The sequence below is a fragment of the Tenrec ecaudatus genome, chromosome 7 (assembly GCF_050624435.1).
Source record: "Tenrec ecaudatus isolate mTenEca1 chromosome 7, mTenEca1.hap1, whole genome shotgun sequence".
NCBI lineage: Eukaryota > Metazoa > Chordata > Mammalia > Afrosoricida > Tenrecidae > Tenrec > Tenrec ecaudatus.
The window spans coordinates 67,613,286-67,639,595 of NC_134536.1; the positions used below are offsets into that span (position 1 = coordinate 67,613,286).

Below are 26,310 nucleotides of genomic sequence, written 5' to 3' on the forward strand. Positions count from 1 at the left end.
GATGTATTTGTTTTGCATTTTAGAGGCAGATTTCTGAAATAACTGATAACATTAGTAGGCCCAGAAGGGGGTGGGGGAGGGGGACATCAACAAAAATTCAAATTCAAGCATAATGGTTTATTTGAGCTGTTTTAATGAGACCAAGATTCCCCCCTCAAAGTATCTGTAGAAAATACACAATTAGAGAAGAGCAATTCATTATTGTAAAATCTGCCTGCAATAGTAGAGATAGCACTCTTAAAGACAACATGGTTTTGGAGTACACTATTAAGGTGTGTTAGGACTCAGGAAGCCTGAAACCATCAAAAGAACAAAACAGAAAAATGACAGAAATAAATGTCAGTAGAGTTACAGTCTCAGAAATCGACAGGGGCAGTTCTACAGTCACCGGACTACAGCAACACATCTCCTCAGTCAACAGCCAAGTCTTTCTCCTGGCCTCAGTCTCAGCCATGTGGTCCCTTGGCCTTTGCCCCATGAACCAGAAAGCTAGCATGTCCGCCACTCTCTCACAGTTCCGTAGTCTCTGGCCGGCTGAGGAGAAGGTACTCCCCCTTCTTGAGGCAGCTCCTCTAAGCCTCTGCCACAGTCTCTGCAGCTTCTGACAGAGATCTTGGGCATGCTCTTCTAAATGACCCTGTGATTTTTCACTGAGTCCTAGATGGCTCGTATAGACTGAGCAAGGGCTTTGAAGGAGGTGTGGTTTATCTTTTAGCCGACCATAGCCAGGGAGAAAATGACTGAGGATCTCTTAAAGTCTCATCTCTACTAGTCTTAATAATGGCCCCAAGAGCCATGGGTGGTTTGGTCCCTATGCTTAAAATCAGGACTTAACCCCACCTTAATCTTGTGACATGAACTCCCTCCAAAGTGGGATCATCGTCACAGACCTAGAATCCCGAATCACAAGACATCACACAGGAATGATGGCTAGAAGGGCCATATTCATTGACTTATCTCACAGTGCAGGAACAGATGGTACCCTTGCGGCCTGACTGACTGTGCTGTGTATGAGAGCCAGCTTAAATATAAAAACACAAATAGGATGGAAAAGATATAGCATAAAAATAGTATAGCATAAAAATAGTAAGCACAGAAAGTTATGAATATGTTAATGACAAAAAAGCAGACTTTAACACCAGAAGTAAAGGCAACGATTTCATAATGAAAGAAAAATTAATAAGATGTAACAATTATAAATGTGTATGTGCCTGATAACAGTTTTGAGATAAATGAAACATAAACTGACATGAGTAAAAAGAAGCAATACCCAATCAAAGTTGGAATATTGGAGATTTTATTATACTGTACTCTCAGCAAATATTGTAACAGATAAGAAAATCCCATCACTAAAAACACAGATCTTAAAAATATTATCAACTTCTTTATAAGCATTTATTAAAAAACTACAACCAACAGTTGTAAAATATAATTCTACATGGTACAGTCTTCAAAATAAGTTAAACCATAAAAGTGTCTCAATGTTTTATTATATCTTATATAATATGTTCTCAAAACTAATAACAAGGTAAGATAAATAAAAAACAATCACAAATATTTGTGATTCAAAGAGTGGTTTCTAATTAACATGACTTATCAAAGAATAAATCACAATTAAAATTTTTTTTAAATTTTAACTCAATGATAATGGGGAGAAATGACATAAAAATATATGAAATGCAGGTAAAGCCATCATTAATGGGAAAATATACACATATATACTTGAGGTGAATATATATATATATATATATATATATATATATATATATATATATATATATATATGGAGAATGACCTCAAGTCAATAACATGGGTTTTTTTGTTACCTTCCAAATATTTAAAAAATGGAGCAGAGACAGTCAGTCAGGGTGTGATGTAGCAACGATGAAAGGTACAACTTTCCTCTAGCTCCTAAATGCTTCCTCCCCGGCCCACTATCATGATCCCAGTTCTACCGCACAAATCTGGCTAGACCAGAGTTACAGGTAGGAACTGGAAACACAGGGAATCTAGGGTGGATGATCCCTTCAGAACCACTGGTGTGAGTGGCTATACTGGGAGGGTAGAGTGCAAAGGTGGAACCGATTACAAGGATCTACATATAACCTCCTCCCTGGGGAATGGACAACGGAAGAGTGGGTGAAGGGAGAAGTCGGACAGTGCAAGATATGACAAAATAATAATTTATAAATTATCAAGAGATCATGGGGGAGGGAGGAGCAGGGTTGGGAGGGGAAAAATGAGGAGCTGATGCCAGGGGCTTGGGTGGACAGCAAATGTTTCGAGGATGAGGGCAATGAATGTACAAATGTGCTTTCCAAAATTGATGTATGTATGGATTGTGATAAGAGTTGTATGAGCCCCACTAAAATGATTAAAAAAACAAAAAATTTTAAAATCAACAAATCAAATAAAGATGAGCTTAAAGGTTTTTTTAAAAAAGAAAGTAAAAGACATTGGTTTCAAGAAAACTGGTAGACCACTAAGTAGGCTGAGCAGAAAATAAACAAAATAAAAAGAGCATGAGAACACAAAATTGACTAAAATTAAGAATCCATCACTACCAATCCCACTCATAATGACAATGGTGAGGAGGGGCAGGGCCTAGCACTGTGTGGTTCTGTTAGTTCTGTTGTACATTGGGTCTTTATGAGTCAGAACCAAATTGACAGAACCTAACCACCACCAATCCCAGCCAATAAAAGGAGTATAAGGGAATATTATGAATAAAGAACTGTCAGTAAAATTAATAACATAAAATAGACAAATTCTTTGAAAATTAATATTTAGAATAAAAATGTAACTTGCAATAAAAATGAGAGACGAATAACTAAAAATCAATCAAAATTTTGATTCATTATCAAAAGCTGCACCCTGTTTTAAGAGAAATTTGAATGCAAAAAAAATCACTGATGTGGACAAGAGCATGCTAACTATTCCTTTTCAGGGTTCAATCAGGGCCCTAGAGAAGCAGCTTATGGAGAAATTGGATAGAAGAGGGAACATGAATAGAAATAAGTGAATAAGAACAGGGAGAAAACTGAACATAAATGGTTAAGAACTTTTGACGGAATGTCCCGGATCATTCTGAAACATTACACTCTTGACTGTTTGGCTGATGCCTGGATTTCAAACAAAGGCCTCAGTCATAAAAGCAATCATATGGCACAGGTTTGAGCAACATTTCTTTCCGTTAAATTTAAGTTGATGTTGAGTCAGAGCTGACTCAATTGCAACTAACAACAACAGGAAGATAATTTAGAGATCATCTGAGAAGACCATATATTACAATGCTGAAGAGAACAACTGCTGTAGAAGATCCTGTGCTCTTTGCTAGCACAACTCCTTAAGGGTCACAGTGCAAAGCAACTCATCCACAACAACACTCTTGCAGCCCAAATTGTCAGCGGTGTCAAGCTCGAGAATTACTGTCCTTTTCTATCTTGTCCTCTTCTTTCCCAAGAAACTTCCAAGCCATGTTCTTATCTAGGTCTCCTTCACAGTTAGTATCCAGTGACTTCCATTCACCACTGTTCTCAAATAATACACTATTTCTGAGATCCTTTGTTCTTCCGTTTTGGAAGAAGTACAGCTAGAGTGTTCCTAAAGGAAAGGATTCTCGATTTAGAGGCGAGAATTCATTTTATATACCTTGGGCATCAGGAGAAACCAGTCCCTGTGGAAGGACATCATGCTTGGTGAAGCAGAGAGACAGAAAAAAAGAGGACGTGCCTCAACAAGATAGGCTGACACCATGGCTGCAGCAATGGGTTTAAATTGTGAAGATGATGCAGGAACGGGCCGTGTTTCAATCTGTTGTGCATAGAGTTGCTACGGGTTGGAACCACGCGATAACACCTAACATGTTTCATTGGAGTAAACCTTAAGTGGAATGTATGGGAGGTAAACTTTCTGAATTATATGCGGGGAACCCCCCCCCTGAATTATATGCGGGGGGAACCCCCCCCCCCCACACACACACACACAACCACCCGGAATTGCACTGGGCAGAGCAGAGCTTTCGTAGAAGTCATTTTTCCTGCCAGGAGAGCATTGAGCAACTTGTTCTGAGTTGGTGCACCCAGTGGTGCGCCCAGGGAAGCTTCTCTCTGCTCACAGTGAATTTTTCATAAAAGCTGCTGCATTTGAACCTCATCTTTTTGATGGCTGATTTAAGAGAACCGCTTGTGGCTGTGAAATTTTGTTTCTTGCTCAGGAAAAATACCACAGAAACTGTTGTGATGTTGAACACAGCTTACAAGGGCAGCACCATGGAAAAAAAACTCAAGTGTATGAATGGTTTTCTCATGAAGTAGAAGAGGTGAAGAAAAAAATGAGGGAGGTGCTGTCAGTCATTCAAACAGATGAGTTTGAGAAAGTTTCCAAGAATGGTTATTTGACAAATGTATTAAGTGTAATGGAGAGTACTTAGAAGATGCTAAGGTTGGTTTTGTAAAAAAAATTTAAATAGGTAACATTAAAAAATTACTTTTTATGAGGGGGTACTCCCTCATATGCATATTTAATAATGTCTTCATTCTATCCTCACATTTGATTGGTATATTTGATAATGAAAATGACATACAACTTTATTTTCTTTCATAACATAAAATCCTTTTCAATAACATCCAGGGCTGTTATTAAAAAGTAGAATATTATTTTGATCCCTGGTTTATTTTAGGTGGTAATTTTAGCCCATCTAGAATCCAGAAATTTCACAATAATGTATGTAGCATTTACCTTTCTGAAGTAAAACAAAATAAGCCCACATGGAGGAAGTACACCAGCCTGTGTGATCATGAGGTGTCAACAGGTATCAAAAACATTCAAAACAAACAACTAATCAAAATGAAAGAGGTGGGTTGGAGCGGAGACCCAAAGCCCGTCAGTAGATAAATGGCTTAGCCCCTCTGCAAGACAGAGGAGAACTGCCTTAGAGGATCTCCAAGGCTATAAGTCTTTACAGAGGAGCCCTGGTGGCGTAATGATTACATGGTGGGCTGTGATCTGAAAGGTCAACAGTTCCAAACCACTAGCTGGTCCATGAGAGAAAGACAGGGCTTTCTACTTCTGTCCTCAGAAATTCACAGGGAAGTTCTACTCTGTCCTAAAGGGTTGCTGTGAGTTGGCACAGACTCCGTGGCAGTGAGAAATCTTTGTGTGTGTGTGTGTGAGAGAGAGAAATCTTTATAGGAGAATACTGTCACATTTTTCTCCCACAGAGTGGCAGGTGGATTCAAACTGCTGACCATTCAGAGAGCAGCCGAGGGCTTATATCACCAGGGCTTCCTTTTATATGCTATAGCTAATCATTAATATTCTAGGTTTTGTTATTAAGATCCCCCACCCTAACTTTTAAGCTTCTTGTTAGGTGTTGAATCAATTCTGATCCACAGCAACTAACTCAACATACAACAGAATGAAATAGCACCTGGTTTTATATCATCTTCACTTTTAAGCTTAGTAAATAGTTTGACTCCAAATAGAGCTTATTCTCTTTTCTTTCTTCTGCAAATGTAAACATTTGTATCTGCGAAGTAAGAAATTCTAGAGCACAGAAAGGAGCTACCACGTTGCTCTTGATTAGTGAAAAGTCTCTTGAACAGAGCGCCTATGAGACCAAAGCTCATTTTACTTTGTTTCATTTAATAGTTTTAGTGGCACATAATTCATCAAGAAGAGTTGTACATGCACACAATACTGCACAACAATGTCTTCATTCTTGTACTGTTATTGGCTCTCTATTAAAACTCCTTTTAAACCACCCTAGTGTAAACAACATATAAATTTGCTAACACATTTAAGTATTCACAAATTACTACAGGTTTTCTTTTCTCCTTTGTCCCTCTCTCACCAAGTGCAAATGGACTAGGAAATCAGCTGTCATCCCACAATTCTATTTTTACCTCTTTGGGGGGAGGGTAGGGGTGCAAAATAGTCCTCCGCCCTTTTTCTCTTTTAGGGACAGGTAGGTAGGAATGACTTTTTCTAAAGCCTGAGCTCCTACACCCTCCAGTCCTTTTTCCTTAGAAAAAATTTTACCCCACACCAGTAACTGTAGGTTTTTTTCAATAATTAAAATTAGATTTTATTACCTATTTATTTTTATTAAATACTTTTATTGGGGGCTCTTTCGTCCCTTATCACAATCCATACATTCAGTCATTGTATCAAGCACATGTGTATATATGTTGACATCATCATTCTCAAAGCATTTTCTTTCTACTTGAGTCCTTGGTATCAGCTCCTCATTTTTCTCCCTCCCTCTTCTTCCCTCTCTCCCTCATGAATTCTTGATAAATTATAGATCACTATTTTCATATGGCTTCCCCAAGTCACCAAATACATGTTGGGTAGAACTGTCCCTTTTCTAGAAATTGTACCCAAGTACAAGCATCCACTTCCATTCTTCCATTTGTACCATTCCTTCGGATAAAGTCATTTGATAACCACACCCCCCTCCAAAAAAATTAGATTTTAACATGCTTAGCTCATTATTTTGTGTGAGTATTATGCTGTTGAAAATATACAAATCAAAATGTACAATTGAATATATCAAAATGTACAGTTCAGTGACAACCATTCTTATCCTCTCTCCAAAATTGTTCCTCCTCCACTAACATAAACACACCACCCTCTTACAGTTTCCGGTTTGCCCTTGTGAGTTGCTGATGTCAATTTGATCTCATAGTGTCCTCTAAAAAGAGCAAAATGCTCAGGGCACGTGTTCTTCATGTGTTACGTTGGACTATGGTGTGCTGTTAAGAAGACTTCCAGGGACATTTCCAGGTTAAGGTGTAAAGATTGTCTTAGGGTAATATTTCCAGGAGTTCATCCTTCCTCCATGACTGGAAAGTCTGGAGCCCATAGGAATTTGAAATTATGTTTCTCACTCTTCCCCTTTTTGATCTGAATCCTTCTATACTATAGAATCTATAGGAACTTTGATCGGCAATGGTAGGCAGGCACCATTCAGTTCTGGTCACAGAAGGCAGCTGGCTTTGGAAACAAATAGCCACATATTACAGTTCCTCCTTCAATGCCCGACTCCCCTTCCTCTATTGCTCCATGCAAAGAGACAAATTGTATCTTGGGAAGCCCCCTTGCAGACTTGGACAACCTCATGCACCACACAATGAACTAGGGGTTGGAACAAAAACACTGAAAAACTCTGTATTGGGGCCAGTTAACTAGATGCTCCATAAAACCATGACCCAAAACTACGTCACAAGGTAATTTAGTTATTCAGCATTGGCCTCCGTGATGATTCTTCTTAGTGCTGTTGCTATAAAAACATCTATCGCTGGTGCAACTAACTTCCTGCAGGCATTGGTAACTTAGAACTTAGTAACATCAATCACGCCAATTGGCTGGGCACCCATCACCCTTATCAATGGAAAATTTCTCTCTCTCATTTGAAACTCCTGTATTAAACAAAACAAATCGAGTCAAGGCAATTGTGGACTTTTTAAACGGCATCTTAACAATCTGAGTTAAAATATTTTTCTTTTTTTTAATTAACTACACTGTATTTTATTACATTTTAATTCAAGAATGAATATTTGGCTGTTTCCAATTATTTACCACTCTAAAAACATGTATTACGCATATATTTTAAATGTGTGTGTACTCTAAAGAGCAAGAACGTCACTCAAGTCAGAGTATTTGCCATTTGCCTCACATGCATGTGAAAGCTAGGTAATGAATAAGAAAAACAGAGGAAGAATTGCTGCATTTGAATTACAAACACTGAAAGTGCCAAAACAACACATGCTCTGTCTTGGATGAAGTACAGCCTGAGTGCTCCTTAGAAATGAAATGAGAATGGTGAGACTTCTTATCACATATTTGGGAATGCTACCAGGAAAGACTAGCCCCTGGAAAAGGTCCTCTTGCTTGGAAATGTAAAAGGTCATTAAAAAGAGAAAGAGCCTCAAAGAGAAGGATTAACAGAGTAGCTGAAGACAAAATTTATAAACAAAATCACAGTGCCACAACAAACATTATAAGGATGAACAAGACTGGACAGTGTTTCATTTAGCTGTACACAGTGTTGCTGTGAACTGGAACCTATCTGACAACACCTAACAACAACCAAGTGTTATAACAAAAATCATCCTTATTTGTAGATTTTTGGAACATTCTTTCAGATTACACTCTAAAGCAGTGGTACTCAACCTGTGGGTTGCGACCTCTTTGAGGGTCAAAAGACCCTTTCACAGGGTCGCCTGAGACAATCGAAAACATGTATTTCCGATGGTCTTAAGAACCTAGGCACCGCTCCTCTATGGGTCTCCAGGCAGGTCCGCCCACATCTAGATACGCCCACCTAGGAGCACTGGGCCTGAAGACTGTTACCTCAAGCTACGCCATGCTTGAAGACAAAATTTCACTTACTTGTCATTGAAATAAATATTTCACAATATATAATTACATATTGTTTTCTGATTAATCACATGCTTTAATTATGTTCAATTCGTAACCATGAAAATACATCCTGCGTATCAGATATTTTCATGACATAGCAAATTTACAGGTATGAAGTAGCAATGAAATAATTGTATGGTTGGGGTCACCACAACATGAGAAACTAGTTAAGGGTCGCGGCATTAAGAAGGTTGAGAAGCACTGTCCTAAAGACTTGACAATTCAGTGTTTACCTCATCCATAGGTGTCATAGGAGTGACCGTTTTCCTGCAAACTTGCCGGCATTAGGTGTTATTATTAAAATAATGACTTTACCATTTTCACTTATTATTTTAAATCTGCAGCTATCTCATTTCTATTTTTATTCTTTTGTAAATTTCTGTTTCTGTTCATTTTTTCAATTTTCTACAAGGACGCTTACGTTTTCTTACCTATTGACAAGAGTGCTTTATACCAAATGATATTACACTTTGCCTAGCAATTGTAAATAAATTCTTACTTTTAAATTTGCCTTTCAAGTTCCTAATAAGCTTTATTCAGGCTACTATTTATAAAGCTTAATTAATAATAAATATTTAGCTAATATGAATGACAAGATCTATGTTCATGCACAATACTCAAAAATTACTTGGGTTACTTCATTATTCAGCTATGTAGTTAATTTTTAATTAAAGTCAATTCACTTATATATAGGGGACTTTAATGTACACATAAGCTGTCCTATATGATATTAAAATATATGAAGAATAAAGTATTACATTCATCAAATAATAAATTTTATGAATCATACATCATCAAAATAAAAATTGACTGTGTCTACATAAATGAAAAATGTTGCATTCTAACAGGAAATAAATGGACAAGCAGAAATTAATTTTTTATATATGCAGCTGTAAAATGACAGAGTGGTCAATAATGGAGAGAAAAAGGCAGTAAAATATGAGGTAGTGAAGGCCAACAAATTTAAAATAACTAATAAAAAGTTGATTATTATTTATCTATATTTTAGCAATGAATTAAACTCAGTAAAATGCGATAAACTAAATTATTTAATCTTATGTTATTTTTGATATGCACATTGAAAATACATTCTCAGTTAAAGTTTAAAACAGAAAAATGTTAACAAATTTTCCAACCCTCTTTTTTAGTGTAACTTTACGCTTTACGCATAATGAAAACCAACTATATGCCTAGCTAACATAAACTTCAACCCCTCCTAGTTAGTTTATCTAATTTTATCCTTGTGGGAGATTTTAAAGCGTGGACCATGGAATAAGTATGTTTAGGTCAATGTTTTCTGTTACAGTTTGATTTCGCTTGTATTCCATATTCTAAAGCACTTCTTTATGAAATGATAGCTAACAAAACTACTCAGATGCTAGCGTATGGAAGCTTACCACAGTCTTTCAGCAATTAGGTTTCCAGTACCAGACCTCTCTCTTCTCGGTGTACTGCTGTGTGGAAATAAGAGTTGTTTCCGAAGACAACCTCATTAAAAAGACACCAGGGAATAAATTAAAGATGAAAGGCTAGTGTTCCTTCCGATGAGTACAACAAACACTAATGGGAATAATAGGCGTATAAAACCGGAAGTGTTAGCGTCCACTGATGTTCTCAGACTCTTTTTTACGGGACATCATCCCAGCCACACACAGATGAGGAATTCTGAACTCAGCATGACCATTAGGAAATTTACCATCATCACTTACAAACAATCCGTCATTCTAGCCATCAATTCTGTATCGCCACTTCTGGGATCATCATCTTCTAGCCTTAGAGTGGGTTACATCTTTTTGTTGTTGATATACTATGAGATTGTTCAGCTGAGAAACTGTGTATACAAAATTCTTAATTTATTTTATGTCATCATATCTGTAATAGAGACTTGCTAATTTTCCTACCAAGAATTTGGCATTTCCTTCTTCTGTTAGTCTGCTGCCCCTTCTCTAAGAAAGCAGGCAGTCTTACAAACAACTGTCAGATTGATCTTCAGGAAAGATAAAACCAAAGTAAGGACTAATGATGACATGTCCAGCTAAGGAAAAAAAAATTAAAAGGTCAGAGTAAGAGATATAATTACAACCATGTAAAATGTATATGAAAAGTTATTTAATGAACAAAATAATAATTGATGTATAAGTAGCATTATAGACAAGATAAAATGTTCATTAAAATAATTTAAAGTATTTAATCATTTAACAACTCATTAGCTCAAACAATAACCTCTTCATCTACCTGATTTAAATTTGAAGTACATCAATTAAAACCACTAAACCATTAAAACCATTCACACTGGCCTCTCTTCATTTTCCTACCTTCCCAGCCCCACTGATGCCTCTTAACTACTGTCACTATTATCACTGCTACAGACAGCAAATTCTAACTACACACAATATTTGTCTCTGCCACCAAGCCAATTCTCCCTTTACCTTTTTCACTAATTATACCTAAGATTCAAGTGGCCTTGACAGCTGGGAGCTGGCCAGGGTGCTATCCTGTTGAGCCTGCACAATTCCAAAGGCTAGCAATATCAGATAAGGACTCTGTGACCTTACCTGAAAGAGAGAAACAGCAAGAATCTGATCCAAATGATGAGATGCTCTTCTTGCCTGGTTCCGATGAATGGCTGGGGGCTGCTTCTTTATCAGTTCTGGGGTTAGCCTCCCTCTATGTCTCCTGCTTTCTAGATAGGAAGCATTCAGCTGTCCAGTCACAGATGGCTCCTTTGCTTTCTGACAGCACACATTACAGAGCAAACTCCCGGTTCCTTGGCTCTTGTCCAAAATCAAATCAAATAAAACCAAATTTATAAAAGACTTCCCAAATTTCTCTTACTGAGATTCCTCAAGAGCCTCATGATGTGTGGTTCTGCTCAATGCTAGATGATAATAAATCCAATTTTAATAAACTCTGGTATGTTACTTGTAGCATAAAATCTGTATGTATATAGGTATGTGTTTCTGTGTATAAATTATTTTGTTTTTGCACTCAAAATATAGGCTATCTATTAAGTCATTACTAAGACCAAGCTAATTTTTGTTTCAGCATGTTTTTGAAGTTAGTATTACATTTCACGCATTTACGTAAATGTTAAGTAACTTTTTATTACAAGTAGTTATAATATATATTTGTTCCCGACTGTGATTAAAACAATGCTCTGAGATGTAGTTGATTACTTAATATGGTCCTTCTAGCCATATTCTCAGTTGCTATAATCCATTTTGTTAGGTGTAGTATATACTTGTGTATGTACCGAGTTTTCCAGCACATTTTTAATGCAGTTTTTGTGGTAAAATTAGGTGCCTCGGCTGATATTCGGGTTGGCTTACACTCAAGTATATACAGTACTTTACATTCTAACCTTTGTGGTGATAATTCCATTTGGAGGGAGTTCTCTGTTACAGGATTAGGGTGGGGTGCATCTCAGCTTCTGCTGTACTGGAGGATGTGACTTTAGTCACCATCCTTTGTTTTCCTTGGGAGTAGAGTCTTTTGAAAGATAAAAATAAGCACATCTCTATCAAATATTCCTGTTTTTGACCATAGGAGAGGATGTGAACAGCCTTCTTATGAGAATAAAGAGTATTGTAAAGACCACTATAGAAGACATAGGTTATGTGATCCCTATGTTGACCTATTAAAAATTTCTATCAGTTTTTTAAAATGTGAAGGGGAATTACACATAGATTAAAACTCCGGTGAGTTTCCTCTGAACATAGACCAGGAATATGAATAGCCGTGTCGTCATGCAGAGTGCCCTGGGAAGTCCATTATGGCAGATGTAGCTAGGTTAAAATTTAACTCCTTTACCATTTTTTAAATTAAAAAATATTTTATTGGGAGCTCTTTCATATGTCATAGCATTCCATCGGTCACATAAAACAGTATTGTACAATTGCTACCACAGTCGGTTTCAAAACATTTTTTCTTTTTTTACATAGATGGCATATAATATTTTAAAATACCATTAAACAACACCTTTATCATTTAATCTTCCCTTTTGCCCTATTTTAAAGTTCTAGTTTTTAATATTTTCTTTTCAACTGAGGTTTTGCTCCATTTTAATTTGTTCTTGTTGTTAACTTTTTTATATTTTTTAGGTATGAAATCCAGGATGAGTTAATCTATAAAGACACTAACTGGATTAATGGTTTCTTGGAAGTATGGCAGGGAAGGTTGAGGGGAAATGGGGAGCTAATATCAAAACATACCAAAAAAGATGCACAATAAGAAAATGTCCTGAAACTGATTGCTGTGATGGTGTACAATCTCCTGATATAATTGAACTACTGAACTGTATGGTATGCGGGTACGTCCCAATAACATTGTTTTAAAAAAACAACGTCCCTTTTTTGTGGCCGGTTTCCTTGATGCGTTTTGGCAAAAGCATGACTTGCTTTAGCTTTCAGACATTTTTGGCTACTGGCTCTAGACACTGCACTTGGCTCACCACTACCTGGTTTTCAGAATTGGGACTTAACAGCACCCACACCACATGAGACATTTCATATTTGGTGAGTTTATGTGAGACATTGTGGCACAGCATAGCACCCAGGGACATGAGGGAATATACTCAAGAAATGAGGTGGAGGTCAGAAATGGAGGGCGGGTTGGGGCAAAGCAGAAGAGCACCTTGGAAGAGTTGAAATTTTGAAATGTCTTTACTAGGGACTAGTCCAGTATTAATTCTTTAAAATTATGACCATGTGCTCCTTGTATACTCAAACATTTACACTTTGAGTCACTACAAAGCCTACCATAGATACTCATTGACCTCGCCAACTGTGACTTTCCAAAGGTGTTCTTCTGACTCCTGTCCTTAAAGACTCTACAATTTCTGCTTTTATGATGGCATATAATGTTTCATGACCACATAACACTGAAGACTCCCAAATGTACAACTGAAACTCAGATTTCCCTCCTAAGACCTACACATGCCTCTGTGCCACTGCCGAGTCACAATCTCCACACGCACAGCTCCACAACAAACTCATGATCCAGCCCTCAAAATGGACCCATCCCAGTCTCTCTGGTCCACTTGATCATCCAACCACTTGATCATCCACATTCCCTCAGCAAACTAGGAAGAAAAAAGAACTTCTATATTTTGATATATTCAAAGGTATGTTATTAAACAGTTTCCATTTGTGTTAGCAAAAAAAAAAAGATGCCCCCAACCACCAATTGCAGTGAATGAGAAAAGTACAATAAACATATAGATTTTGATATGAGGAAAAAATTAATTGAACTGTCATTATCTGAAGATGATATAATTACATACCTACAAATTTTAATATATAAGCTACTAAAGCCATTAAGTAAATTCAGTGAGATTGTAAGACTTGAATGCAGCATGTAGAAATCGATTGTTAATGGATTGTGATAAGAGTTGTATGAGCCCCAATAAAATGATTTTAAACATAATAAATTTTAAAACAAAGTTAAAAAAAGTAATTGTTCTTATGCAGTTATCAAACAAGTAGAATATAAAACTTTAAAAATACTACGTAATAAGAGCATCATCAACAACAACAAAAAAACCACAAGCACAAAGGAATAACTGAAAACCTCACTGCCAGCAAGTTGCTCCTTACCCTAGGGAAATATCTAGTAAAAGAGTTATAAGACTGCAGTCCTCAAAACTAAAAATGTCCTGGAGAGAAATTAATGACATTCTAAATCCTATGTTCCCAAACTTATTTGGCCTACTGCCCTTTTTCAGAAACAACTTATTTACTGTCACCCATAATCCTGGACGTAGTAGAGGTACCTGCTTTTGCTGCCTCCTGGGGCATTCCAGCACATCCCCCTGAGGCAATATTGTACACGCTGGGAAACACTACTCTAAATAAAGAGAATAATAGAGAATGCTTAAGGACTAGCCTACTTCATACGGATTCATACAAATCAATTCTATCCCAAATTGACCTATATATTAAAAGCAATCTCAGTCCACAATTTTTAATGCCTGTGGAAATTGACAAGGTGAATCTCTAATAAGGAAATACAAAGGACCTAAAATAGCAAGGAAATACTAAAGAATTATATTAAAGCATTTAAACTACCAAATACCATATTACTATAGTTACACCAACTAAGAGTGCAGATGTAGGGGCAAGAATACATCAACAGACCAATGAACTAGGAGATTCATACTTATATAGTCACCTGATTTATGACAAGATTCCATTGTAATTCAGTGATGTAAAAGACAATCTTTTCAACATGGGTTGCAAGACTAAATGAACATATACAACAACAACAAAAAAATTAACTTTGACAGCTACCTGACTCACCCAAAGGCACTCATGGTAAGACTCTGTAAATAAAATGTGTGAAGGTATTGCTGAAGGGATTCGTCGGCTTTGCCATCCTACTAAGTATAAGATGAGCCAATTTATAATCAAGAACAGGGACCTCATCTAGATCAAGAAAGAAGAGCAAGAATAAAGTGTGTCTTTTAGACCCCCAAGATGCTTGGGATAAACCTCTTCCATCCAGGAGACAGAGCTGTGATGCCAAAGAGACTGATCCAAAACCCTGAGTGTGAGATAATGATGGGCTTCCCAGCTGGTGGAAAAGTGAAGCCGTGTACTTTCAGGGAGGCGGCTCATTTTCAGAGTGGATATATCTCGGGGGCATTTTTGGTAGTGTTAACACGGAGCTTTGTAAAACTTGCCTGAGCAAGGTATAAGCCAAGGGGCAGCATGGCTGAGAGGCTGAGGACCAGTGAGGTAATGCCTGAGTGCACAGCTGAGAAGTGGTGCTATATACACCAAAGAATTGTATTCTTAAGGTGTCTGATCCTGAATTGACAAGTTTATCTTCCCTCATACGCCCCACGATCATGGGTATTGTCTGTGCTTTCTGTCTGACCTCCACAGTATATTACTGAACCCAGAAGAGAAATGTGGGAGTTGTGTGGGATAGTTGGTCTCAGAACTGGTAAAGAAGGTTAGAGGGTGAAGGCATATCTGAACTCACATTTCTAAGAAATGGCCTTACTGATGTTGAGGTGGAATTTCCTTCCCTCTTATAAAGTCAGAGGAGACACATCATTCCTACAACCTTTTTACTAATGATCTACAGGTGTAACTGGGACCATAAAGCACATTTTCCAACCCCACCCCCCAAAAAAGGTAGGGGGAGGATGGTTCCCAGATACCATTAATGAGGATTTTGATCAGGGACCTAATGGATGGATTTTAATCATTAAGAGGAAAGCTATGGAATAAAACTTCAAATTTTTGGAATTCTGACTAACTAGACACATTGAGAATCAAGGGAGGAAATATTTTGCCTGGACACAACTTTTGAAACTTGGGCCCAAACTATCCTGCATCATCTTCACACTAAATTTAGCTGAATAAATATTATTTTGCTTGAGTACTGAGACTTGAAGAATCGCCTATATGAAAATGAGATAATTATGATAACTCTAAAGCACAAATGAGAACTTTGTGGGGCACAGAGTATAAATTAGTGGTGGTGAACCAAGAAGGGCAGAGACAGTGAGTGTCTTTGACAACTTCAATCTCCTCTGTTTATCAGGATCTTGCTTAGTGGGCCACTTGTGAGGATTTTCGTTTTCTTTACTTTGAATTGTAATCCATATTGAAAACAGTAGTCTTTGTTCTACACCAATAACTGCTTCGAGTCCACTTTACTTTCGCTAAGTATGGTGTGTCATCTGCATATTACAGGTTATTAGTAAATCTTCCTAAAATATTAATGTCAGGTTCTTCATGTAGTCTAGCTTTTCAAATTATTTGTTCAGCATATAGGTTGATTAAATACGGTTAGAGATACAAAACTGACACATAGCTCTCCTAATTTTAAGCAATGCTGTAATCCCACCCCCACACCATTCTTTCTGTTCCAACAACTGCATCTTGGTCTATGTACAGATTCCACATGAGCACAATTAAGCGTTTTGGAATTCCCATTCATCACAATATTTGCTATGATTAGCACAGTCAAATGCCTTCCCATAATCAATAAAGCACAAGTAAATATTGTTCTGATTGTCTCTGCTTTCAGGCAAGATCCCTCCGATATCGGCAATGATATATCCCTTATGTTATGTCTTCTCTGAATCCACCTTGGATTTGTGACGCTGGGCTGTGACAACCATTGCCAGATGATCTTCAACAAAATTTAACTTGTATATTATATAAAAGATATTGTTTCATAATTTCCATATTCTGTTAAATCACCTTTCTTGGAAGAGGCATAAATATAGATCCATTTCAGTCCGTTGGCCAGGTACCTGTCTTCCAAATTTCTTGGCATAGACAAGTGAGTGCTTTCAGTGCTTCTCTGGCTTATAGAAATATTTCCCCCCAAAAAAGAAAAGAAATATTTCAATTGGCATTCTTTCAATTACCAAAGGCTTGTTTTTTCATTAATGTCTTTGGTTTCGACATCTTTCTTCTTTGACCAAGCCAGTTCTTGATCATGTGCTACCTCTTAAAAGGCTGCATGCAGACCAATTCTATGGACCAGTGACACGGTTCATTCTTTCATCTTTACGATTCTTCCTGTATCATGCAGTATTTTGCTCCTTCAACTTTTGCTCATAGAATCCTTTATTATTGCAGTTCAAAGCTTGAATTTTTTTCAACCCTTTCAGCTCGGAGAATCTGAGTGTGTTCTTTTCTGCACATTCCACTGCAATACTAGACTTTGTCTTCTCAAGTTGCCCTTGCAAATTCTCTGTTCAGGTCCTTTGCTCCATTATTTATTCCATTTGCTTTATGCTATTTTATGTTAAAAAAACATGTTTCAGAGTCTCTCCTGACACCACTTTGTTCTTTTCTGTCTAACCTTTTTAATGACCTTTTGCTTGCTTCATGCATGATGATCTTGATGTCATCTCTCACATTCTAATTATTCATCCATGTTTGCCAGAGTCTTCTCATTTTGAGTTATGTCCCATCAGCAAATGAAGGTCTGCCCACCTCATTAATGTCATCTCTACTTTGAGGAGGCAGCTCCTCCCTAGTCCTATTCTGAGTGCCTTCTAGCTTGAGGGGCTCAGCATCTAACATGAAATCAAACGGTGTTCCCCTGCTATTCATAAGTGATAGGTAAGTGAGGATTGCAATTGTATTAGGAATTTAACATATAAATAACATTCAGGTAGTATTCAACATAAGTTGTTCAATGAACACAATAAATAAATAAGACAAAACTCACTGGCATAGGGTCCAACTCAGGGAAATCCCATAGCAACCCCTGTGGGTTTCTGAGACTAATTCTTTAGGGGAATAGAAAGCCTGACCTTTCTCCAGAAGAGTTGCTGGTGGTTTCTAACTGCTGAGCTTACTGTTAGTACCCAACATGCAACCCACTCACCAGCGTTCCTTAACACATTTAAAGTCAACATCGTTTCGATGTATGTGTTAGTCTAGGTACTTTAGAGAAACAAATCTACAGAAACTCATGTATAAGAGAGAGTTTTATATAAAGGTTAAGTGTACATCAAGAAAACATCCCAACCCAGTGCTACCCAAGCCCACAAGTTCAGCGTTAACCCACATGTCCTACAGGAATCCCCAAAGTCCTCGTCCATCTCACAAAACAGACACTATAACACTGGCTGCAGGAGGAAAGCCGAGTCAGTGAACGTGTAAGCTTCTCAGCGCTGGCAGGGGTCTCCACATGGCTGCTCCAGCACCCTGGCTGCATGGGGGTAGGTCTATGTGGCTTCTCCTCAGGGATGTCTTGCAGGAAGTGAGCCTTGCCAGCTGAAGCAGGGAACTGGCTAAGGCAGCTGCACCCCGGTCCAATTATCACAAAGCAAGAGACTCGAGAACTCAAAAGGCGAGGCTCTCTGAGCCATTTATCCCTCCACCCTTCAATTAATCCCACGTGTTTATCAGCGAGGCTGGCACAATAAACTAACTACCTCAATTATATAAATTGTATACCCAAAATTGGGGGATAAAGGCATGAAGTGGTTGGCTTACAAACTTTCATAGGTGGGGTAACACATTCACAGGATTATAGGATTAAGATGTAGGTGTTACTTAATTACAATTGTGAGGCTAAAGAATTATGTACAGGTGCCCACGTTGACAAGGGGTGGGAGGATTGAGGTAGTTAGTTTAATGTGCCAACCTGCAGCTGCAACAATGGGCTCAAACAGAACAATGTTGGAATGGCACAAGACTGGGCAGTGTTTTGTTCTGTTGTATACACGGTTGTTATGAATCAGAACTAACTTGCGGATGTCTGTCAACAACAACGTTTTTATTCAGTAACTAAAAAGAGCAACACATGTTCATAAATTATTTTAAATGGTTACTTTAAGGGAATAAATGTTCTCATCTACTAGAAGTCAATTTCTAGTGCTTTTGTCAGGTCAGCCTTGGGACTGGAGTTTTGCTGTGTTAGTGTGAGTCAAGATGCCACTCACACAGTGCTGGGCTCCAGCCTACCAGACTGTGTGTTAACAAATGGGTGTTGTTTTAAGCCACTACGTTTGTGGTAGTAGAAAGATAATTCAGTATTGAAATGGGAGGAAGGAAAAGCAGGAGGGAAGAAGATAAGTATTTTTAAAAGTCCTGGTATCCCTCATAAATTGCAGAAAGTAGTTTAGAGACAACCATACAGTTCAAAAATAACAGTCCCAGGGTAAAAATAGCTCTTTCATAGCATGTGTTTATCAACACAATGTGGAAGTTTTTAAAAAGGGGGAAAAAATTTGTCTTTGGGTTTTGTTTTCTATATCCTAGTTTCTCCATTAGTGATGGGGAAACCCCATCCATTGTGAACCTCATCTGGATCTCAGAGTCTTTTTCTAAGCTCATTCCTAAGCAAGGAGAAACCATTACCTTGCCTTTATAGGACATGGCTCAGTCTCTCTTTTTTTGCTGGCTATCAGCTAGAGAGTACTTCCACAGGCCTCTCCCGCATCCTTGACTCTCCCATCTTCTCCCCACCCTTGAGATTGTGAAATTCTTAAGACTAGTACCATACCAGCAGTACAAACACACAAGCCGCTTAAAAGAAGAAAGTTAGACTTGTCTGTCCCCATAAAGATTCACTATAAAAACCTATACACGATTGCTGTGGGTTTCATCCGTACCAAAACGGAAAAACAGATGGGCATTCTTTAGTATATTCTGAATAACTACACTTAAATGTAAATCCCTTCATGCTGATATGCTACCCAAAACATCAGTTCCCAAGCAACTGTACAGAAACTTTAGTATTTCACCATTCGAAAATTAAAAATCCTTTACAGAAAGTTGTCTTCCTTGGAATTTCTCCTTTATTCAGAGATTATATCCCTCTCATGAAATAACAGCATTTTAAAAAGTAGTGTGTTTGTTTGTAATGCTCTGGTATTGCCCAAAACAGTCAGTTCAGCTGTGTCCTGGAACTGGCTTGAGTTAGTCGCTGTTCGGTGCTCTATAGTCATTTCTGCTTCCCGGTGACCCGAGAACAACAGAAAAAACACTGGCCGCTCCTGTGCTGTCTTCACCACTGCTCTGTTTGAACCGGTTGTTTCGGTCCCTGTGTCAATCCACCATAGAGGGGCTTCCTCTACTCTCGATCACTGCACTTTACCAAGCACGGCGTCCTTTTCCAGAACCTGGTCTCTCCTGACCATGTAGGTCAGTGGTTCTCAATCTGGGGGTCACGACCCTTTTGGGGGGGTGGTCAAACGATTCTTTCACAGGGGACACCAATTCATAACAGTAGCAAAATTACATTTATCAAGTAGAAACGAAAATAATTTTATGGTTGGGGGGTGGGGTCACCACAACATGAGCAACTGTATTCAAGGATCACGGCCTTAGGAAGGTTGAGAACCACTGAGGAGAGTGAGATAAATCCTGGCTTGCACTTGTTTGGACTGGCTTGTTAAACTTTTAGAAATGTCACAAGCCACTTCTTGGATACCGTCAATATGAAATTATAAAAGACAATTATATTATGTCCTTTGAAAAAACTATATGGTCCAATTTCTACCAGTAACTTGAAAGGTTAGATGAGAAATTTAGGGAGCAGTGAATTTATGGTACCAGAGGTGAAAGCATTAAGAAAGAGCACTGAGCGGTGGCATGGCAGTAGATGGCTACAGTCACAATCTTATAGATTTGGAGGGCGTTGGACTTTGGTTGTGATCTCTCTTTTTGAGGATGCCCAATGAATGGCAGCATGGGACTACTATATAATTGATATTTTCATGCTCTCTTGCTTTCTATGACATATCGTAATCTAGCAGACCTGGTTCTGCCTCTGTGAATGGGTGTTACTGAAAGTTTTGTCTAATTTCCAGCCTCCCTTGTTTGTGAATGTAATGCTCGGTCAGTTAAGTTTTAATGTGTACAAGGCAACAATCCATGTCGTTTAGTCTAAAAAGCTGCCCCACACACATACACTTTGCTTTATTAAACAGTGTTCTAAATTCTATATCATGGGACAAATGAATAATACTATCAAAAGAATTGCCATATTGCCCATGGAAATGATTTATAATGTTCTCCAATAAAAGAATAATGTCTCTAAAGTGAGCCAGGGATATAAACAAAGGTGATCGTAGTGAAAGTATGATTTACATCATGGAAATTGGTAAATGCTACAAATCAAGGCTTGATTTATTGTTAATTAAAAAATTACTATCCGATAAGCAGTCACCCATAAGCTTCTCAAATTAATAAGGTTCTGTCATACATGTGTTTTTGTTTTACTTTCATCTTATTCATGAGCAAAAATACATACATCCTTCAGCATTCATATATGGGTTTTCTATGGTTACACATATTTGGGGGGAAAATCAACTGGCTGAATGAAATTTATACTAGAGTATTGTGTATTTAGCATTCATTGTACATTGTGTTCAACATCCTTTATGTCAGTAAATTTATAATAGACACATATACACGAGATAATTTTCTCCTTAGGAAATCCATAATTGAACATTTGCCAATCACTTTAAAGAAATATCCTTTTAATGTTTATTGGGTCACGTCACAAACTACCAAATTTCTAAACATTGATAGAGAGAAAGTGTTTCTAAAATCCTGTTTCTCTATTTGTAGAATAAAACGTTTAGTCCTCTGCCGGGTACATTTTAAGCAGTTGCGAGTGGCAGGACAGGAAGGAGGTAGGAGTGATGACACTCTAGACCAAGGCGAGGTGGTCTGTCTGCTACAAAGAGAACAAGACAAAACAGAAGACTTTCATACGAAAGGGACAGACTCGAGGGGCTACCAAGTGGGGAAACGCAAAGGGGGCAAGGTGACGCAATAGGCACAGGCAGGACAAGTATTAACTTAGGTGAGGGGGAAGACAGCATCTCAAAAGTGGGGAAAAAGGAGCCAAGGGGGTGGGGTAGAATAAGCTATTGAGGGGTTGATAGGTAGTTTAAATTGTTTAACACGAAATCGGTGGGCTGAAATGTAAAACATCCACCTAATTTATAATTTTAAAACAAAATTTTAAGCTATAGAGAGCTTGAGAAAGAAAAAAAACCTTAAGCTATAAAGAAAAAAAAAGAGACTAGTTTGGCCTACTAGTCAAAAGAAATTTTAAGCTATAGAGAGTTTTAGAAAGAAATGAAAGACTCGTTTGGTCTATGAATTAGTCCTGGTCAGTAAGCTGTTATTTACTGGGCCAGACAGGACCAATACAGAAATTAAGAATAAGCATTTAAAAACAATTATGGCCGTTAAATGGTCTTTTATTGAATTATCTGTTTTTTAATATTGTTTTTCTAATCATGCATTTTATTGTATTGTATTTGGTGTGCAAAATATCCAAACTTTGGATGAGAAAACAAGGGAAGGGTAGTTTTTGAGAAGCACCGTGCGAGAATAAGATTTGCCACGACAGTAAATCTGCTACATGCCTGCTGCATAAGTGGGGTGGCTACCTGTCTTTCAGCAAACTCTTTGTTTTCTGTTGCCCTTGGGGAGGTTCTGACTCACAGCGACCTGTGTCTGCTCTACAGGGCAGAGCAGACTGCCATAGCATCATCAGATGATCAGGTCTTTTCTCCTGTGTGGTGGGCTTGAGCCTCTACATTTTCAGGTAGCAGTTGAGTGCTTGACAGTCTCCTACTACTTAAAAACAGTAACAAAAAGACAGCTCCAGGCTACTGGCCAGAGTTCAGCAGCTGTTAGTGAAGAAGCATCACTTTTACTGCATCACTTAGGTTTGCTTTTGTTTTTACCTGACTCAGAATCTATCCTTGGCCAAGTCTCAGCTTCTCTAGACATACCAATATACCACCATCTGCCAATTATGAGCTAGCCTCACTCTCTTTTACAATGCCTAACAACATGGTTGAGGTTTTCTATACATTCAAATTTTGTTCATCGTTATATATTTTTAAATGATGAACCTCTCATTCCCTTACCAACTTTTCTGGGGGGTGGGGGGGTCTGAGAATTTTCTTTTTTCACTGTGCAACCCGCTTCAGTGCCTTAAGCCCAGCGGGTAAAGCCAGGCAATGGTTCGGGATGACAGTTTGCTTTGGCATGGGACACTGTGAGAGGCCCATGGTATTGGGCCTGTCAAGGGGTCCTAGAATTTGTTTACATTTCGGGCATTAGAAAATAAAGCATATCACTAAAGTGTTCACAAGACATTTATTTTATGTTATATGAGAACTGTACTTAATTTCTCTTTCGCTAAATAGTCAACGATGGGCTAAAGAGCATGCTTTTCCCCATACTTATTCAAGACGGATGCTGAGCAACTAATGGAAAAGCTGGACTGCAATGAAGAGCTCTGAAATAGGACTAGAGGAAGATTAACAACCACACGCCCTTGCTTTCTGGAAGCTAGGAGGTCTTGCAGTACTTACTCCTGAAGACCAAAGACCGTAGCCTTCAGTCTGCATCGCAATTCAATATGGGGGTGGGGTGAGGAGAAATCCCACGAATCAATCAATAGACAGCATCGTGATAAACGCAGAAAAGATTGAGAATATCAAGACTTTTATTTCATTGATTATGAACCCATAATCAATGTCCATGGAAGCAGCAGTCAAGAAATCAAAGGATGGATTGTGCTGGGAAAACAGGCTGCAGAAGACTTTTTGGTCAAAATGCAAGGGTGTCGCTTTAAGGGTTAAGACGCACCTGACCCAAACCATGGTATGTTCTTCAATTGCCTCATATGCATACGGAAGGTGGACAACAAATAAAGAAGATGACGAACAGCTGAGCAACAGAGTTTAAACTATGGTGCTGCCGAAGACTATTAAATGTATCAGACACCGCTAGGAGAGCAAACCAGTCTACCTTAGAAGTTTGGCTTCTCAGGAATGAGAATAGTGAAGCATCATTGTACAGACTTTGGATATAATATCATGAAAGGTCAGCCCGTGGAAAAAGACATTACACTTGGTAAAATCAAGGATCAGCAAAAAAGAGGATGACTCTCAAGGAGGCAGATTGACAACGTGTCCGAACCACAGGAATGACTGTGAGAAGGGTGACAGATGGTGCAGGACGGGCCTGTTTTATTTTACTACACAGAGACAAGCCCTCTCGGAGCAGGGACTTATCCAAGGGCACCAAACAGCGACAGCAACAACAAAGAGCAAAGATGTTAATACGAACACAGACGTTACTGGCCTCTATCAATCATTTACCACTGTTGCTCTCGTGAAATGATTCTTTTAAAGATAAGGAAGTGTTGCCTCAACAATTTGAAAAAACACTATCTTATGTATTCCTGCCTATGAGATTGACAGAATATTATAATACAAGGGTACTGAGAAATTGCATATTAAAGGAAGAAAGTGTTGAAGTTTTGCATAACCTGGAATTGCTTAAATCTATGGGAAAGGGGCTTTCTGGGGGGTGGAAGTGTTTTTTGTTTTTTTTCAGAGAACATTTATCATAGAGCCACTTGCTTGTAAAACATGCTTTCAGAATGCTGCCTTGGCCATCATACAATCTCATCAATGAATTTAAAGTCATTCAAATGATGTGTCTTTCTATGATAATCCTGTCTGTATCTAATATTACTGTGTGTAGACACTTTTATATAGTGACTAGAGGATATTCCAAATACACTAATCAGATCCTAGAGCCTTATTTTCAGGCTAGGTTGGATACGGAAATTTGTCTGTGACCTAACGACATATATTTGGAACCAAGGGGGCAGCATGTACCCAAGGACAGTTAGGGTTAGCCTGGCTCAGGAAAGGGGATCAGAGACAGGAAATACAGGGAGGAGGATGTGATAGGGATTGTTATTTTGACTCTATTTGGATTACAGTGGTGGATGTGATGAGAGAATGTGTGCATTGTGCAATACAAAACTGGTGATCTGTAACCCTTCACCAATTCACAAAAAGCAGTGGAAATAAATAATGACTAAATCTAACTAAGTATAACAGTACTAGACATGCTTAAAGAATGATCTCTATAAAAAGAGCAATAAATAATTCTTGGTTTCTCTGCGTTCGTTTCGATGATAGCTCTTTAATGCTGCTTTGCTTTGCTTTGGTTTTTGTTAGAGGCAACAAGCGTGCACCACTGTCATCTTTTACATGGAAAGCAGCTTATGCTAAATTGAATTGCACAGGAATCAGAAATTAGTTGGGCTTATTCAGGTCATATAAATTACATGAAATGAGCTCTTCTTTGGTACAACGGAAAGCCGAAAGTTAAAAGTTTGTAATAAAAGAATAAAGTGGCAGGGGCAGAAGAAGAGTAGACACACGCTAAGCAGCAAGCAGCAAATGATTGATATGTCAAGCTAGTTTTCTTTGTTAGAAGCCTCTTCTCTAGTGAAGAAAAATTGATTAGTCAGAGGAACCAAAAATGATCACAGGAACCTGCTAATTTCTCTTAGCTGCCCGCCCCATGTGTTAAAGACTGTGAAGTAGAGAGACGCCGATTATCATTTCCTACAGAAGCTCTTTACACCAGGAAGGGGCAGCTGGGAGCAGGGGTGGAAGTTGAGAAAGAAAGGACACTAAATAAATAAAATCCAACAACAAAGAAGTGGAGGGAGAAACAAAAATGAGTGGGAAAAAATGTTAAAAGCAGTATAATAAGCAAAATGGGAAAGTCGCAGGAAGAAAAGGATACAGTGAATTTCTTAGATATGAAAGGCTACATACGTCCTGCATCCTTTGTGATGACACATTCCTGTTAGCAAAAATAAGATAGTTCTAGAACATATTCGTGTGTCTACCTTCAATTTCACTCAGCACTATCTTAGAAATGGGCCAACTGGGAGGAGGTACAGAAGAGAAGCATACCCTTGATAAGAAAAGGCATAGGATATACTGCAGTAGATTAGAGTTAAGCCATTCCTAGTGGCTGTGTCGAGATAATAAGTCGGATGGCCGACATTTTACGTGAACATGATATGAGAATGTTAATTCAATTTACGGGCAGAGAGGGCGTTTGAGTATATAGTGAAGACACTGGGTGGTAACTAGTAGATACGCATGAGCACCCAATGAATCAATCATTATAGTAAAAGGGACATTCAGAGAAGGGATGCATACTGCTTCCTTTCTGACTAAACAAAAACTGTTTCTTTCACATAAGTTTTAATTTCTGTAATGCAGGAAAAAATTGAAGTCCATTGGTCTGGTTTTGTTTACTTTTTGCTATTTGAATTGAGATTGTGCTATGTATGACTTTCTGGGCATAAAAAGGAATGCACGTATTTGTGCACCTCTGAAAGAAATTCTGCACGATAATGCTGAGAGGCTCCTGGGCACTCCCTTTGTTAGGCACCGCTTAGTCATGCCTGGATTCATAGCAACCTCATGTGCAAGAGAATAGAACACCACCCGGTCCTGCCCCATGCTCACAATCGTTGTTTGAGCCCACTGTTACCACCGCTGTGTCTTTCATTGCGTTCACGGTCTTCCTCTTTCTTGTGGACCCTCTC

General features: G+C 38.3%; 1 protein-coding gene and 1 non-coding gene across 3 annotated transcripts in view; both read right to left on the reverse strand.

The window, feature by feature from the left end:
* The window catches only part of LIN28B (lin-28 RNA binding posttranscriptional regulator B), a 107,038-nt gene that overhangs the window by 55,757 nt on the left and 24,971 nt on the right, over positions 1-26,310 (reverse strand). The window lies entirely within an intron of this gene.
* On the reverse strand, positions 22,845-22,973 carry LOC142454064 (small nucleolar RNA SNORA42/SNORA80 family). The gene has a single exon (XR_012785595.1). It is a non-coding gene; the product is annotated as a small nucleolar RNA SNORA42/SNORA80 family (small nucleolar RNA).